Raw genomic sequence first — 16957 nt, 5'->3', positions numbered from 1 at the left:
TACACTTCAGGCTGTGTACACAGTATCTAATACAGTGTTTACAGTTTCTACTACACTTTGAACAGTGTACCCAGTATAAAATACATGGTGTCTGGAAGGCCACCAAGGAGAGGCAATCGCTCACCGGCCACTAAAAAGAGGGCAAGCAGCCTCTGTGTCTACAGTCAACAGTGGAGGTCGTGGACATGGGGCATCCTCTGCAGGTGGCCGTGGGGCACGGTTATCATTTTTTTGCTGCTGCTGGTCATGTTATTGAGCCACAACATGCAGAAGAGTTGGTGGAGTGTATAACAAAGTCGTCCTCATCCTCCTCATCCTCTGTCACCCAGGCTCAAAGTAGTTTGTCTTACAATGCAGCTGCCAAAGTGGCCTATTCCACCGGCTCCTTGTCCACAGTCACTCCTTCCGTAGCCCCACCATCATGCACAGAGGAGTGCCCAGAGTTATTCGACCACAGTGTCGGTTATATGCTGCTGGAGGATGCGCAACGATTTGAAGGCTCCAATGTTGATTCACAGGTTGAGGAAGGGAGGAACATGAACCTGGAGTGAGGGGGTGCCACAGAAGGACAAGAAACTGGCAGTCATGTTCCCCCAGCTGCAGCATACTGCCAAGTTTTCTCCAGTGACAGGGAGGTACGGGATGTCGTCACTGACTGTACTTGGGTGCCTGAGAGAAGAGAGGAAGAAAGTGAGGAGAAGGAGGCACAACTTCAATGAGGCAGGATGTCCTCTAGGGGGCAGCTTAAGGGCAGTCATCCTATTGCATCACACCGCAGAGCTCTGCAGGTGCAGGGCGCTGCTGACTCCCTCCTGACTTTTAAAAGTTCCTTGGTGTGGGCCTTTTTCAACACGCGTGCAGAAGATCTGTCTGAAGCGGATCAAGCGTGGGCAGAACAACAGCCGCTTGGGCACCACATGCTTGACTTGACATATGACGGCCTGCTATGCAGTCCGTTGGCAACAGAACTTGAAAGACTCACATCAAAGAAAAAGGCAGACTTCTCCTTGCTCCTCATCTGGGATCTCCAACACTACTATACCTCCAGTCCTCTCAAAAACCTGCACTGAGAGGAATGAAGGTATAGCAATAGGTGTCCCAAGTACTTGCAGCCAATCTGCTAACAGTACACCACTAATTGATTTTAGCAGACAAATTTCCCTACCCCAGTTGCTGAACCGTAAAAGGAAATTCGGTTCCAGTCATCCACATGCTCAGTGTCTAAATGCAATCTTGGCCAAATTGCTAGCACGACAACTGCTGCCTTTTCAGCTGGTAGACTCTGCCCCCCTTTCATGAAAAGGCATGGGCAGGGACATTGCCTTTCCTTCACCATTCACTGGGTAACTCTGCTGGCAGCTGGGAAGGATGCAGGACAGGGTTCAGTGTTGGAGCTCGTTCTGCCACCACACCAAAATGCTAGTGGTGATTCTGCCACGGCTCTCTCCTCCACCCCTCCTCTTCTTCTTCCTCTATGGCCTCTTCTGCAGATTTGTCCCCTGAACCAGCAGTGTTTCTTAAGTGTTCAAGGGGCTACGCAAGCAGTCAGGATAAAAGATGCCATGCGGTGCTTGAGTTAGTCTGCCTAGGGGACAGGAGCTACACTGGGGCAGAGATTGTCGGCTCTGCAGGGGCAGGCTCAGAGGTGTTTGACACCATGCCAGCTTCAGCCAGGAATGATTGTATGTAACAATGGCACCAACCTTCTCTCCGCCCTCCAACAGAGACACTTGACCCATGTTCCATGTTTGGCACACGTCCTAAATTTGGTGATGCAGCGGTTCTTGAGCAGGTACTCAGTCTTACAAGATCTCCTGAGGCAGGCCAGAAAAGCCTGTGGTCATTTCCGCCGGTCATACAATGCCAGTGCTTGGCTGGCTGACATTCAAAGGGAATGCAACCTGCCCACCAACCGCCTCATTTGTGACATGCCCACCAGGTGGAACTCAACGTTGGTAATGCTGCAGCGGCTGCACACACAGCAGAGGGCCATCAATGAGTACCGGTGCGAGTATCACACCAGGACAGGGTCAGGGGAGCTTGGCTTTTTTTCGCCACCCCAGTGGCTACTGATCAACAATGCATGCACTGTCCTGTCTCCATTTCAGGAGGCCACAAGGATGGTCAGCAGCAACAATTCGTGCATCAGTGACACTGTTCCTCTAGTTTTCCTGCTTCGAGGAATCGTGGACAGGGCACTTGAGGCAGAACAGCGGGAGGAAGAGGACTTCCTTTCCTCTCAAGGCCCCCTTTATCCAAATAGCATTCCTAACACACAGGAAGAGGAGGAGGAGGAGGAGGAGGAAGGTTGTGTCAGCATGGATATAGAGGATAACACTCAGCAGTCTTCAAGGGATGTATTTCAGTCCCCAGAAACCCAAGGCATTGTAGGTGGCTGGGAGGAGGTAGTTAAGGATAATGTGATCCTTCGTGATCTAGAGGACTCGGAATCAAAAGCAAACTTACGCTGCATGACCTCCCTGATTTTGTAAAGCCTGCAAAAGGACCCTAGGATTTGTGGTATCAATGAGAGGGATCATTATTGTCTGGCAACCCTTCTTGATTCATGTTACAAGGGTAAGGTCGCAGAACTCATTCTGCCTTCGCAGAAGGAGCAGAGGATGAAACTTCTTCAGGAGGCCTTGAAGAAAGGTTTGTGCAACGCATTTCCAGACCCTGGTAGGTTACCATTTCCTAGTGCTGGACAACATGTTGTTGTTGGCTTTGTTTAGTCAAAGAGTGGTGGAGAAGGTGGCCGGCTGACTATTTTTCAGTCCTCAGCGCCAAGTTCTGATTGGTTCGAGCAAACATCGCCAGTGTCTGCCTTGGTGCAGAAATATCTAGGGGCAAGAGAAGACTTGGAGACCTTTCCAACAGAGCATCCACTGGGTTACTGGGTCTTGGGGATAGACCACTGGCCAGAACTTGCTCACTATGCAATTGAGCTACTGGCCTGTCCTGCATCAAGCGTGCTTTCTGAATGCACATTCAGTGCTGCTGGAAGGTTTGTAATGGATCAAAGAGTGTGCCTGTCCACAGACTCTGTTGATAGGCTCACATTCATAAAAATGAATCGGTCTTGGATCAGCAGCTATCAAGCACCTGATGCTGATATAACTGATTGAATTTGCTATGGATCTGGGATTAGTGATGGACGAACTTCCGACGGGACGTTTCGCGAAAGCGAAATGCGAACGGACCCAAACGTTCGCGAAACCGAACGTTCGCCGCGGGCCCCATTGACTTCAATGGGAGGCGAACTTTGCAAACCTTCATGTCGAATTTGCGGCCACGTGGTAATTATTAGGGGGTAAAACGTAGTCCCACCATCTGGACAATGACATAATACATGTATGAGGTGAATTTGGGATCGATAACTACAAGCATTTTTATTTTATTTGGGAAATTGTTCTAACAATTCAGGACTATGGAGCTAATGAAGGCAATGGAGGAGAGGGAAGGTCAGGGACCAGGGTAGGCAAAGAAGAGGGTGCAGGAGATGATCACCAGCAGCGTGACATACCGGAATGACACATGCACCGTGATAGAGGCATCTGACAGCAGCACCGTAATACAGAGCACTGACAGCAGCACCGTGACATACAGCGCTGACAGCAGCACCGTGACATACAGCGCTGACAGCAGCACCGTGACATACAGCGCTGACAGCAGCACCGTGACATACAGCGCTGACAGCAGCACCGTGACATACAGCGCTGACAGCAGCACCGTGACATACAGCGCTGACAGCAGCACCGTGACATACAGCGCTGACAGCAGCACCGTGACATACAGCACTGACAGCAGCACCGTGACATACAGCACTGACAGCAGCACCGTAAGCAGCCCCAGGAGGAAGTCAGCACAGCACAGGGATGGTGTGATCCCCTCATAATAAGAACCCCCAGGAGGAAGTCAGCACAGCACAGGGATAGTGTGATCCCTTCATAATAAGAACCCCCAGGAGGAAGTCAGCACAGCACAGGGATATCATAAGCAGCCCCAGTAGAAATATGACACCGCTCAACCTCTTCAAAGAGGAGGGTAGGGGCATATAGTACGGTGTGCTTTTTTGGGTCAAGGAAGTGAGCCAAATGAATTAAGAAGGTCTGTGTGCTTGATTAAAAAAATAGTTTATAGACATATACATGGTCTACTGGTCACATGTGTTGAATTCCTCCGAGATCCATGCCTCATTCATTTTTAGAAATGTGAGGTAGTTAACACTGTGGTGAGCTAGGCGAGTACGCTTATCGGTCACAATCCCCCCTGCTGCGCTGAACGTCCTTTCGGACAGGACACTGGATGAGGGGCAAGCCAACAGTTCGATTGCAAATTGGGCAAGCTCTGGCCAGAGGTCAAGCCTGCCCACCCAGTAGTCTAGGGGTTCATCACTCCTCAGAGCGTCCACATCGGCCGTTAACCCAATGTAGTCGGACACCTGACGGTCTAGGCGTTCCCTGATGCTGGATCCGGATGACACCTGTCGATGGGTCGGCTGAAAGAATGACCTCATATCCGAAGTCACCAACACATCTTCAAACCGGCCTCTTCTTGCAGGCGCTGTTGGATTGGTACCCGCAAATCCTTCTCTGGGAGTGGGAATTGCTCCTCTGCCAGCGCACGCAAAAGCAGAATGCAGCATTTCTCGAAGCAAGGCCTGGAAGTGCTGCATTCTGACAGCCCTCTGCGACGGCGGTAACATTTCCGCCATTTTGTGTTTGTACCGGGGGTCTAAGTACGTTGCCACCCAGTACTGGTCCTTGACCCTCATGCTTTTTATACGGGGGTCCCTATTAAAACACTGGAGCATGAAGGCCCCCATTTGCACTAAAGTGGAAGCGGTGTGGTGGCCTGGCTCCTGCTCATCATCCAGGATAATGTCGTCCTCTTCATTCTCCTCTCCCCATCCTCGCACAACAGGGATCCCAGAAAGGTTTAAAGCATGCTCTTCTTGCTCCTGCTCATCCGCCCCGGCACCATCCTCCTCTGACTCCTCATCAGACTCCTGTTGTTGACTTGTCTCAGATAGAGTAGCCCCCCCTGGGAATTCATCCAGCATTGCGACTTCCTCATCTTCCCGCTCCTGCTCCTCCACAGCCTGATCAATGACACGACGCAATGCACGCTCCAGAAAGAAGGCATAAGGTACCATGTCACTGATGGCGCCATGGCTGCGACTGACCAGTTTGGTGATCTCCTCAAATGGCCGCAGAAGTCTGCATGTGTCGCGCATGAGCAGCCACTGGCGCGGTGAAAAAAAACCCAGCTCCCCAGAACCGTTTCTTTCGCAGAGTTCATACAGGTAGACGTTAACTGCACGTTTCTGCTGGAGCAGCCTATCAAGCATATAGAAGGTTGAGTTCCATCGCGTCGGGCAATCGCAAATAAGACGTCTGACCGGCAGATGGTGTCGCCGCTGAATGTCAGCAAGGCGAGCCATGGCCGTGTAAGATCTTCTGAAATGGGCCGAGATTTTCCTTGCCTGCCGCAAGATGTCCTGGACCCCAGGGTATTTGACAAGGAATCGCTGCACGACCAAGTTTAAGACGTGTGCCATGCACGGCACGTGCGTGATTTTGCCCTGTTTCAATGCGCTAAGCAGATTGGCACCGTTGTCACACACCACTTTACCAACTGTCAAATTGAGCGGTGTTAGCCACTCATCTGCCTGTGAACGCAAAGCTGAAAGGAGTGCCGGGCCAGTGTGGCTCTTTGCTTCCAGGCACAACAGACGCAGCACGGCATGGCAACGTCTCACCTGGCATGTGGAATAGGTTCTGGGGAGCTTGGGCGGTGCAGTGGAAGAGACGCTAGCAGCGGAAAAGGAGGAGGCAGCTGAGGAGGAGAGGGAGGAGGATGGAGTAGGAGGAGGAGAAGAAGAGTCAGGCCTGCATGCAATCCGTGGCGGTAAAACCAAATCTACACGGGTGCCACGGGTTACATGCTTGACGGCCGTCAGAAGGTTCACCCAGTGGGCAGTAAAACTGATATACCTTCCCTGCCCGTGTTTGCTAGACCACGTGTCTGTGGTCAGATGTATCTTGGCACCGACACTGTGTGCCAGAGATACATTCACTTGCCGCTGAACATGGCCATATAGCTCTGGGATGCCCTTCTCTGAGAAATACTTCCTTCCTGGGACCTTCCATTGTGGTGTTCCAATGGCCACAAATTTGCGAAAGGCCTCCGAGTCCACCAGTTTATATGGCAGTAGTTGGCGGGCTATGAGTTCTGACAAGCCAGCCGCCAACCGTTGGGCAAGAGGGTTATCCGGCATCATCATTTTTTTACGCTCAAACATTAGGCCCACGGAAGCCTGCCTTTTTGCAGAAAAATGTGAGCTTGGCGTGATGGAAGGTGGAGTGGAGGACAATTGTGAGGAGAGAGGAGAAGGAGAAGTAGAAGACGAGGCTGGACGGTGAGAGCCTGCAGTGTGGCTTTGTGTGTTCCGTTGCTCCCACTGGGCTCGGTGATGGCTGCTCATGTGCCTTCTTAAGGCGGTCGTCCCTAGGTGAGTATTGGGCTTACCGCGACTAACGCGTTGACTGCAAAGATTGCAGATGGCAACGCTATTGTCAGCAGCGGACACGTTAAAAAAAGCCCACACTGCGGAGCCATGTGCCGGTGTCCTGGGAGCGCCAGATGTGACCGTACATGGTCGATGACTCGCTCCTGATACATTTGCAGTCTGCTTTGTCCCTGCTGTGCAATGTAAGTCATTGCTGCTTCTCCTCCCTATCTGCTGGTCCATATCTCCCTCTGAACTCCCCTCCTCTTCCTCTCTTGTGGGCACCCACGTGACATCACTAGACACGTCATCATCAACGTCACCTTCCCCACCGCTATAAGTAGAGTAGGCAGCAACACCGGGGACCAACCTCCTCCTTGGGCTGATCTGGGTACTGGCGTCAGACTGCTGAGTAGCGCTTGTTGCTACCTCCTCTTCCTGATCCAATACCAAGAGTGGCTGCGCATCAGAAATGTCCTCTTGATATGGATCGGAAAATAATTCCAGTGACTCAAGCGGAAGGTATGTGGTGGTGGTGGTGGTGGTCGTGTTGTTGGTGGTAGTGTCTTTGGGGGTGCACATAGCAGAGAGTGAAGAAGAGGGTGCAGATCGAGAGGATGAGGAGGGTGCAGAAGAGTAAGGCTGAGCGAGCCACTCAACCAAGTCTGGTGCATCCTTTAAAGTAATTGAACGCACCTTCTGCAACTTCCCACTTTGGCTCAAGCCTGTTGCTCCTGCCCTACCCCTACCACCCCTGCGGAAGGGCCTGCCTCTTCCTCTGCCTGTCATTTTTTAAATGACCCTGTGACAAAACTCTTAGTCCCTATACCGATGAAGGACTGCTGCAGTATAGGGCAGCGGTCAGCAGTGGTGCACGTCAACCCTATCTATTGTGGACCGATAGCGGTCCTTACAGAACAGCAGACTGTACCGCACTCAAGCCTATGTACCGTAGCACCCTATACCAAGTTACCAGTCCTTATAAGAACTTTTGTGGACCAAGCAGGTTGTGTATTAGTGTTTAGCAGACTGTACGTCAGTCCCTATACCGCTGAAGGACTGCTGCAGTATAGGGCAGCGGTCAGCAGTGGTGCACGTCAACCCTATCTATTGTGGACCGATAGCGGTCCTTACAGAACAGCAGACTGTACCGCACTCAAGCCTATGTACCGTAGCACCCTATACCAAGTTACCAGTCCTTATAAGAACTTTTGTGGAACAAGCAGGTTGTGTGTTAGTGATTAGCAGACTGTACGTCAGTCCCTATACCGCTGAAGGACTGCTGCAGTATAGGTGAGCGGTCAGCAGTGGTGCACGTCAACCCTATCTATTGTGGACCGATAGCGGTCCTTACAGAACAGCAGACTGTACCGCACTCAAGCCTATGTACCGTAGCACCCTATACCAAGTTACCAGTCCTTATAAGAACTTTTGTGGACCAAGCAGGTTGTGTGTTAGTGTTTAGCAGACTGTACGTCAGTCCCTATACCGCTGAAGGACTGCTGCAGTATAGGGCAGCGGTCAGCAGTGGTGCACGTCAACCCTATCTATTGTGGACCGATAGCGGTCCTTACAGAACAGCAGACTGTACCGCACTCAAGCCTATGTACCGTAGCACCCTATACCAAGTTACCAGTCCTTATAAGAACTTTTGTGGACCAAGCAGGTTGTGTATTAGTGTTTAGCAGACTGTACGTCAGTCCCTATACCGCTGAAGGACTGCTGCAGTATAGGGCAGCGGTCAGCAGTGGTGCACGTCAACCCTATCTATTGTGGACCGATAGCGGTCCTTACAGAACAGCAGACTGTACCGCACTCAAGCCTATGTACCGTAGCACCCTATACCAAGTTACCAGTCCTTATAAGAACTTTTGTGGAACAAGCAGGTTGTGTGTTAGTGATTAGCAGACTGTACGTCAGTCCCTATACCGCTGAAGGACTGCTGCAGTATAGGGCAGCGGTCAGCAGTGGTGCACGTCAACCCTATCTATTGTGGACCGATAGCGGTCCTTACAGAACAGCAGACTGTACCGCACTCAAGCCTATGTACCGTAGCACCCTATACCAAGTTACCAGTCCTTATAAGAACTTTTGTGGACCAAGCAGGTTGTGTATTAGTGTTTAGAAGACTGTACGTCAGTCCCTATACCGCTGAAGGACTGCTGCAGTATAGGGCAGCGGTCAGCAGTGGTGCACGTCAACCCTATCTATTGTGGACCGATAGCGGTCCTTACAGAACAGCAGACTGTACCGCACTCAAGCCTATGTACCGTAGCACCCTATACCAAGTTACCAGTCCTTATAAGAACTTTTGTGGAACAAGCAGGTTGTGTGTTAGTGATTAGCAGACTGTACGTCAGTCCCTATACCGCTGAAGGACTGCTGCAGTATAGGGCAGCGGTCAGCAGTGGTGCACGTCAACCCTATCTATTGTGGACCGATAGCGGTCCTTACAGAACAGCAGACTGTACCGCACTCAAGCCTATGTACCGTAGCACCCTATACCAAGTTACCAGTCCTTATAAGAACTTTTGTGGAACAAGTGAGTTGTGAATGTTTAGCAGACTGCAGCAGAAGGGCAGCAGTCAAGTATAATATCCTTTCTATATTTGGAAGAAAGAATATTATACATGTACAAGCCTATTACTGTACCACTGATACCAGTCCTGAAAAGAACCTTTGTGGAACTAATAATAACAGCAAGTCTTTAAAATTACCCTCACTGCCTGACAACACTGCTTCCTTCCTGTCCCTATACAAATTGGCAAAAAAAGAGAACGATTAGTGGTTACTGGAACAGCTCTTTTGTGGACCTTGATAGTAACAGCTAATGATGATGATGATGATGATGATGAAAGACTAATCTGGCTGTCCCTGTAGCATACACCGTCCTTTCCCTTTCTCTAAACTAACAAAAGACACTCAGGCTGCTGCAAGAATCAGCAGCACAGCAAACCTATCAACACCTAACACCTATACCAGTCCTGAAAAGAACTTTTGTGTACCAAATAGCTAGTGGTTTATCTCTCCCTACTCCACACAGGAACCTGTCCCTATCTTAACAGAAGAAAGAATGTAAAATGGCCACCGGATCGGGTGTATTTATAGGTTAGGGGGAATGTCCAAGTGTCCATGTGCTGTCATGTCTCAATTGGCTGTCCTGTATCACATGATAAACGTGTCACCAAAGGTTAAAGTTCTTGTATACATTAAACACGTAAGTCCGCCGCGGCGAACGACGGAAAAAGGCGTTCGAACGTGCGGACCGCGAATGTCGGAAATTCGCCGCGAAACGACCGCCGGGCGAAACGTTCGTCCATCACTATCTGGGATCCCTTGAAGACTGCTTATGCTGACTATCGTATTCCTCCTAAATCTTGATGATACTAGCTTCCAGCAATATTTTTGGTTTAGGGCAAGACCCAATTTTTCTGCTCCCTGTTTTAACAGGACCATGTAATTACAATTTTTGATACAATGTTTCACAGCAGGGCCCGTTCCTGCCCCCAACAAGAATAACTGTGATGGCTTACAGTGTTCTGGTACCACCAACACCTAAGGCCCAGTTTTCCTGTATATAGGGCAGGCTGTATAGTGTGTGTATATATAAACTGCTGTTGAGAGTATATAGTGCCCCCCCCGCACGATATTTAAAGCAATATTTCATTTTTATTGTTTCACTTTAAGCATTATTAAAATCACTGCTCCCGAAAAAAAAATGTAATTTTTTTAAAACTTTTTTTGCATTGATGCATGTCACCTGGGGCAGGACCCGGGTCCCCAAACACTTTTTATGACAATAACTTGCATATAAGCCTAAAATAAGCACTTTTGATTTTTCACGTTCACGTCCCATAGACTTTAACGGTGTTTGCACAAATTTTTTGCCTGTTCGCATGTTCTACTGCAAACCGAACTGGGGGGTTCGGCTCATCCCTATTTTGCAGCCAGTTATAATTCAGGTGTATTCTTGTCAAGCCAATTAAAAATTTGAGCCAACTGGTTGCTATGAACTGCTAAACTTTACCTTGGTGAATACACTTTCTTGATGTATATGGTAATAGATTGGGTAAAATATGACTCGATGCTGCCCCAAGTGGCCAGAAAAATTAAATGATGAAAGTCTGATTTTCTTTTTCCATTTTATGTGCATCTGAAGCTTTTTTTTTCTTTGTTGCAGTTTGTCACAAACTGGTAACCTTTTGTCCAGAAGTGCTGAATACAGTATGGTACAGTTTTTAGTTCAGTGTTAATGACTGGGTTACATTAGGGTAAAGGTCAGGGGCATTGGGATAAAGGGTAAGTGATAGAAGTGATCAACTAAAGCTAAACTCTGGTTTTATACACGTCTCACAGTGATTGGTAGGCATGGTAAAAACTGTCTTTCCCAGACATAGTTTGTGACCTAATTGTATCTTTCAGGTTGTTCTACATTTGTGGTTCATGGCATCTTAGAGCTGCAAAGAAAATTGGTTCTTGAAGACTTCCGTCTGCCAGATGCCGTAGTCACAGGTCTGAATGGGGTAGTAGGTAGGAGTAGGTAGTTGGATAATGTCTAGCACTGACTGCAGATCCCACCCTGATCAATGACTGAATGAGGGAGTATTTGCATGTGAATGTGATCCCATTAATGTAAATCATACTAGTGTGTGTGTGTGTATAAGGCCTTGCTTACACTTGCTTTGTTCTCTGAAGAGCGATCCATGCTTTGATAGCTCTTCAGAGAGCATTTAACAGGTGGTGAGGGGGGTGTTGTATTGCTTCCTCGCTACCTGTTTAAACCCACTAAATGCTAGACTACCATTCCGCAATCACGTGCGCTGCGCTTGGCAACATGGCCCCATTCACTTGAATGGGTTGCATTCAACAAGCAGTAGTGCCCAACAAATGCAGCAGGGGTATAATTCCGGGGGCAAAGTATCACGGCCATGGAATGTGTATACCCTTGCCCAATGCCTACCAACTAAAGGGAAAGCGGTTGAAGGGCAGTAAAAAAAAAACTGCTCAACCTTGAAAGTTTTACTGCCTCACAACTGTAAGTGTAAACGAGCCCCCTGTGTTTAAACACCTTGCTATACTGTCTATGTACGTGGATGCCGCCATGTTCGCTCAGGATTTATGCAGCCTCTGATTCCTTCTTAGGTGTGTTGCAGCGTGAATGTGCCCTGCCTCTCTCAGTGCAAGTATGACGTGAACTCCACTAGTATATATTTCCTGTCATAGTTGCCAGAGAGGTGTACACACAGTAGTGTACTAAGAGGGTTAAAGCAGAATATTAGGCACATATGGGCCGGTAAAATAAGTATTGAACACGTCACCATTTCTCTAGGTAATGTTGGATGAGAAGGCCTGGCTCGCAGTCTCCCCTCTAATTCATCCCAAAGGTGTTCTATCGGGTTGAGGTCAGGACTCTGTGCAGACCAGTCAGGTTCCTCCACCCCAAACTTTCTCACCTAGATGTACTGATTCCACAGAGCCACCAGAACATCCTCTGCTTCCGCTAGAAGATTCCTGTATGGAGACAAACATGTCGAGTTTGTTATTGAAGCTGGAGGCCAGGAGGTCCATATCCGCATCCCCCACCTGTGTGATACAGGCCTTGAAACATGTCTGGGTGTAGGGACCACGCCCAACCACTGCCAGCTAAGAATATCTGCTTGCCAATTGTCTATATCTGCAATGTACCCATTCCACAAGGCTGCAGAGTTGCAATGTGAAGTTTTGTCTATGACCGGATGCGCTTTCTTGCTGTGGTGAGGCTTCTGGTTTTTCCCTAACAAGTGATATGAGCCACCTCCATGTCTTTGTCTGAAACCAAAACAGATGACCCTCCAGTAGGATGGGATAGCCAAACTGCCTGAAGTTCCAGGATGTTTACTGGGAGACAAGACATGATGTTGACCGTTTCCTGCACCGACGGGGTGCCTACGACTGCTTCCCACCCTGACAGGCTACTATTTGTTGTGAGACTAAAAAGACAATAAGGAAGGCTTTCCCCAAATCTACAGCCAGATTTCTAAGCCACCAAACCAGAGACAACGTCGTTCTCAGTAATAGAGGAAACGCTGTGTCCAGAGACTTGTGCCAGGACAACACAATGGTGACTCTCATACACAACAGAGCAGTCGGGTGACTCCTGGGTTGGAAAGCTGACATTTGTGGAGTTTTGCTCTGTGGAAGAAACAGTCTGGCCTGAACTGTATCCAAGATAAAACGCAGATAGAACACCTGGTTCCAGTGACAATTTTTGAAGCCACTGAATCCATCCAAAATGCTGTAATGACTGGACCGTCAATGTCATGTCTGCACCAACAGGAGATCATCGAAGTGTTCCAGAATGGGGATTCCACAGGAGCATGGCAGAGCTAGTACTTGGGCCAGCACCTTGATGAATACCCAAGATCTAGACGAAAAGTTGAAGGGTAGAACCAATGAAATGGTAGTGCAGGGGCCCTGTAGCAAAGCATAGGAATCCCTGATATACTGGAATGCTGGGAACATGCGGGTGAATATCTTTGATTTCCACAGAAGACAGAAAATCTCCCTGATATAGGGAGACAATGGCAGATTTGGTAGATTCCATGCAGAATTTTTTGAACATGAATGAAGACATTCTTGGCTTTGAAATCCAGAATGGGGTGCATGCATCCTTTTGGGCTTGGGAAGAGTGAACACATTTGAGAGAATGAATAAAAGGAACACCTGGAACCCGTTCTGCCACAGAAACTGGAAGCGACCGGCCTACTCACAAGTGCGGAGGCGAAGCAGCCCTGGACCTGCACAGCGCTCTACACAAACTTGTCCCCAGAATGAAGACTGTAAACCCGGTGCTTGAAGGTCAGTTCTGGGCTATCCCTGCAATTTCCAGTCCAGCAGGCCTACACACAACACTCCAAAATCTCAGCTGAGAATGGCCACACTGCATAGTTGCAGCTGAAGAAACCAGTTCAGGGGTGATATAGATGAGTCTTAAAATAATACTAAAGTTTTAACTTTAAAAATAATGAATATAACAAACATGTCATACTTACCTGCTCTGTGCAATGGTTTAGTACAGATCAGCCCTAACCCTCCTCTTCTGGGGTCCCCCGCTGGTGCTTCTGGCAACCCCCTGCTGAGTGCCCCCATAGAATCACACTTTCCATGAGGAAATCGTGTGAGCTCGCTCCAGAGCTGCCCTGTCCATGTCTATTGACACAGACAATAGGTCCCCCGCTGCTATCCAGGACAAATCCAGGAGAGCTGCTGCTCTCATGCATAGTGCTGGATCCAGACCAGGCTCAGGTAAGTATATGGGGGGATCCTCTGAAACAGAAGGTTTTTTTTACCTTAATGCATGGAATGGAATGCATTACAATTAAAAAAAAAAAAAAAAAAAACCTTAAGGCCGCGTACACACGAGAGGATTGTCCGTCCAACTTAGTCCACCGAAACACATTTCAGCGGACAGTCCGCTCGTGTGTGGGCTTCAGCGGACTTTTTCAGCGGACAGTCTGGCGGACTAAGTCTTTCGGAATTTCCGTAATATTGTCCGTCCAACTTTGGTTTCAGCGGACAGTCCGCTCGTGAGTAGGCAAGTTGGACGGACTAAGTATGGCGCATGCTCAGAAAGGATTTACACGGCCGAAGGTTGCATTGCAGTGTATTGGACGTCGTTTTTCTAGTCCCGTCGTACGTGCTGTACACGTCATCGCGCACGTTTTCAGCGGACTGTCTGTTCATCGTGTGTGGTCAAGTCCGTTCATTCAAAAGTAGGACGGACTGTCTGTCGGATTGTCTGACGGACTTAGTTGGCCATACAGTCCGCCCGTGTGTACGCGGCTTAAGACTTTAGAACCACTTTAATTGAAGAAAACCATTTAAAGTGGTGCTAGCAGGAATAATCTAGTCTTTTACCATGCATAGATAAAAAAGGTATCCAGCCCCATAGGACAAAAAACTGAGCCATGCAGGTAAGGAACACAAAGATCCACCGACAAACTGCTTACTCTCCAGGCAGGTAGGGGTTCCAGGTGCAGGCTGATTGCACAAACCAAGTGAATGAAGAACGAACAAACTCTGGACAGCCGCACTCCGAATCGAATACAAAGTAAAAAGTATTCCTTTATTTCTTCAAATGAAAAAACTCTATGAGTAAGCTCTGGTTTTAGTGTGAAACGCGTCAGATTTTGTTCTATATTTTCCCCTTTGCTGTGGTGATTCGTGTGATGTGGAGTTTTTTCATTTGAAGAAATAAAGGAATACTTTTTACTTTTTATTCGATTCGGAGTGCGGCTGTCCAGAGTTTGTTCGTTCTTCATTCACTGAGGCATGCAGGTAGTAGGAAGAGAAATCCTATTTGGCAGGCTTTTTTGGTTGCCAGTATCCAGTCCTCCTGTAATCTGCAGTATATCCTGAAGGCCAAAGACTTCCTTTTTTTAAATTGTACAGTGCATGTGTAGTGGTGCATTGCGATGACATCAATCCTCAATGGTACCCCACATACGTGGTAAAGCACTACCGTGTATTGTAAAAATTTGTGGACATTTTCATGTATTAGCAGTCCATTTATTACAGAGGGGCTTGGCTACTTGGATGCCTGTCCTGCAGCAACCAAGTGCAGAAATGGTTGTTCTCAGAACTCAAGGTCAGTATTTATTTAATCTGGTTTACTGAAGGGTTAGCAGGATATAGACAAGCAGGCTCTGTCCACAAACAGGCCAATAGTCACTATACTCTCAATTAGTGATGGCCGAACGGTTCGCCCGGCGGTCGTTTCGCGGCGAATTTCCGACTTTCGCCGTCCGCGGGTTCGAACGCCTTTTTCCGTCGTTCGCCCCGGCGGACTTACGTGTTTAATGTATACAAGAACTTTAACCTTTCGTGACACGTTTATCATGTGTTACAGGACAACCAATTGAGACATGACAGCTCATGGACACTTGGACATTCCCCCTAACCTATAAATACACCCGATCCGGTGGCCATTTTACATTCTTTCTTCTGTCACTGTAGGGAAAGGATCCTGTGTGGAGTAGGGACAGAGAAAACGCTAGCTATTTGGTACACAAAAGTTCTTTTCAGGACTGGTATAGGTGTTAGGTCAGCAGCCTGAGTTTCTTTTGTCAGTTTAGATAAAGGGACAGAGCGCTGTATGCTGCTATTTTAGGGACAGCTCAGCCAGATTAGTCTTTCTTCATCATCATCATCATCATCATCATTAGCTGTTACTATCAGGTCCACAAAAGAGCTGTTCCAGCTAATCGTTCCAGCCTACTCTTTTTTGCCAATTTGTATAGGGACAGGCAGGAAGCAGTGTGTCAGGCAGTGAGGATAATTTTAAAGACTTGCTGTTACTATTAGTTCCACAAAGGTTCTTTTCAGGACTGGTATCAGTGGTACGGTAATAGGCTTGTACACGTATAATATTCTTTCTTCCAAATATAGAAAGAATATTATACTTGACTGCTGCCCTTCTGCTGCAGTCTGCTAATCATTCACAACTCACTTGTTCCACAAAGCTCTTTATCAGGACTGGTAACTTGGTCTGTCTAGGGTGCTACGGTACATAGGCTTGGGTGCGGTACAGTCTGCTGTTCTGTAAGGACCGCTATCGGTCCACAATACATAGGGTTGCCGTGCACTACTGCTGACCGCTGCCCTATACTGCAGCAGTCCTTCATTGGTATAGGGACTGACGTACAGTCTGCTAATCACTAACACACAACCTGCTTGGTCCACAAAAGTTCTTATAAGGACTGGTAACTTGGTATAGGGTGCTACGGTACATAGGCCTGAGTGCGTTACAGTCTGCTGTTCTGTAAGGACCGCTATCGGTCCACAATACATAGGGTTGCCGTGCACTACTGCTGACCGCTGCCCTATACTGCAGCAGTCCTTCAGCGGTATAGGGACTGACGCACAGTCTGCTAAACACTAACACACAACCTGCTTGGTCCACAAAAGTTTTTATAAGGACTGGTAACTTGGTATAGGGTGCTACGGTACATAGGCCTGAGTGCAGTACAGTCTGCTGTTCTGTAAGGACCGCTATCGGTCCACAATACATAGGGTTGCCGTGCACTACTGCTGACCGCTGCCCTATACTGCAGCAGTCCTTCATTGGTATAGGGACTGACGTACAGTCTGCTAATCACTAACACACAACCTGCTTGGTCCACAAAAGTTCTTATAAGGACTGGTAACTTGGTATAGGGTGCTACGGTACATAGGCCTGAGTGCGTTACAGTCTGCTGTTCTGTAAGGACCGCTATCGGTCCACAATACATAGGGTTGCCGTGCACTACTGCTGACCGCTGCCCTATACTGCAGCAGTCCTTCATTGGTATAGGGACTGACGTACAGTCTGCTAATCACTAACACACAACCTGCTTGTTCCACAAAAGTTCTTATAAGGACTGGTAACTTGGTATAGGGTGCTACGGTACATAGGCTTGAGTGCGGTAC

The 16957-nt window shown here is 48.3% G+C and overlaps 1 protein-coding gene across 2 annotated transcripts in view; it reads right to left on the bottom strand.

Annotated features, from left to right (window-relative positions):
• The window catches only part of LOC143941218 (uncharacterized), a 354111-nt gene that overhangs the window by 53056 nt on the left and 284098 nt on the right, over nt 1-16957 (bottom strand). The window lies entirely within an intron of this gene.

Source organism: Lithobates pipiens, unplaced genomic scaffold (genome assembly GCF_037356315.1).
Source record: "Lithobates pipiens isolate NorthernLeopardFrog02 unplaced genomic scaffold, aLitPip1_a1.2 Scaffold_3, whole genome shotgun sequence".
In the NCBI taxonomy this organism is placed as follows: Eukaryota; Metazoa; Chordata; class Amphibia; order Anura; family Ranidae; genus Lithobates; species Lithobates pipiens.
This window is presented reverse-complemented; position numbering and strand designations above follow the sequence as displayed.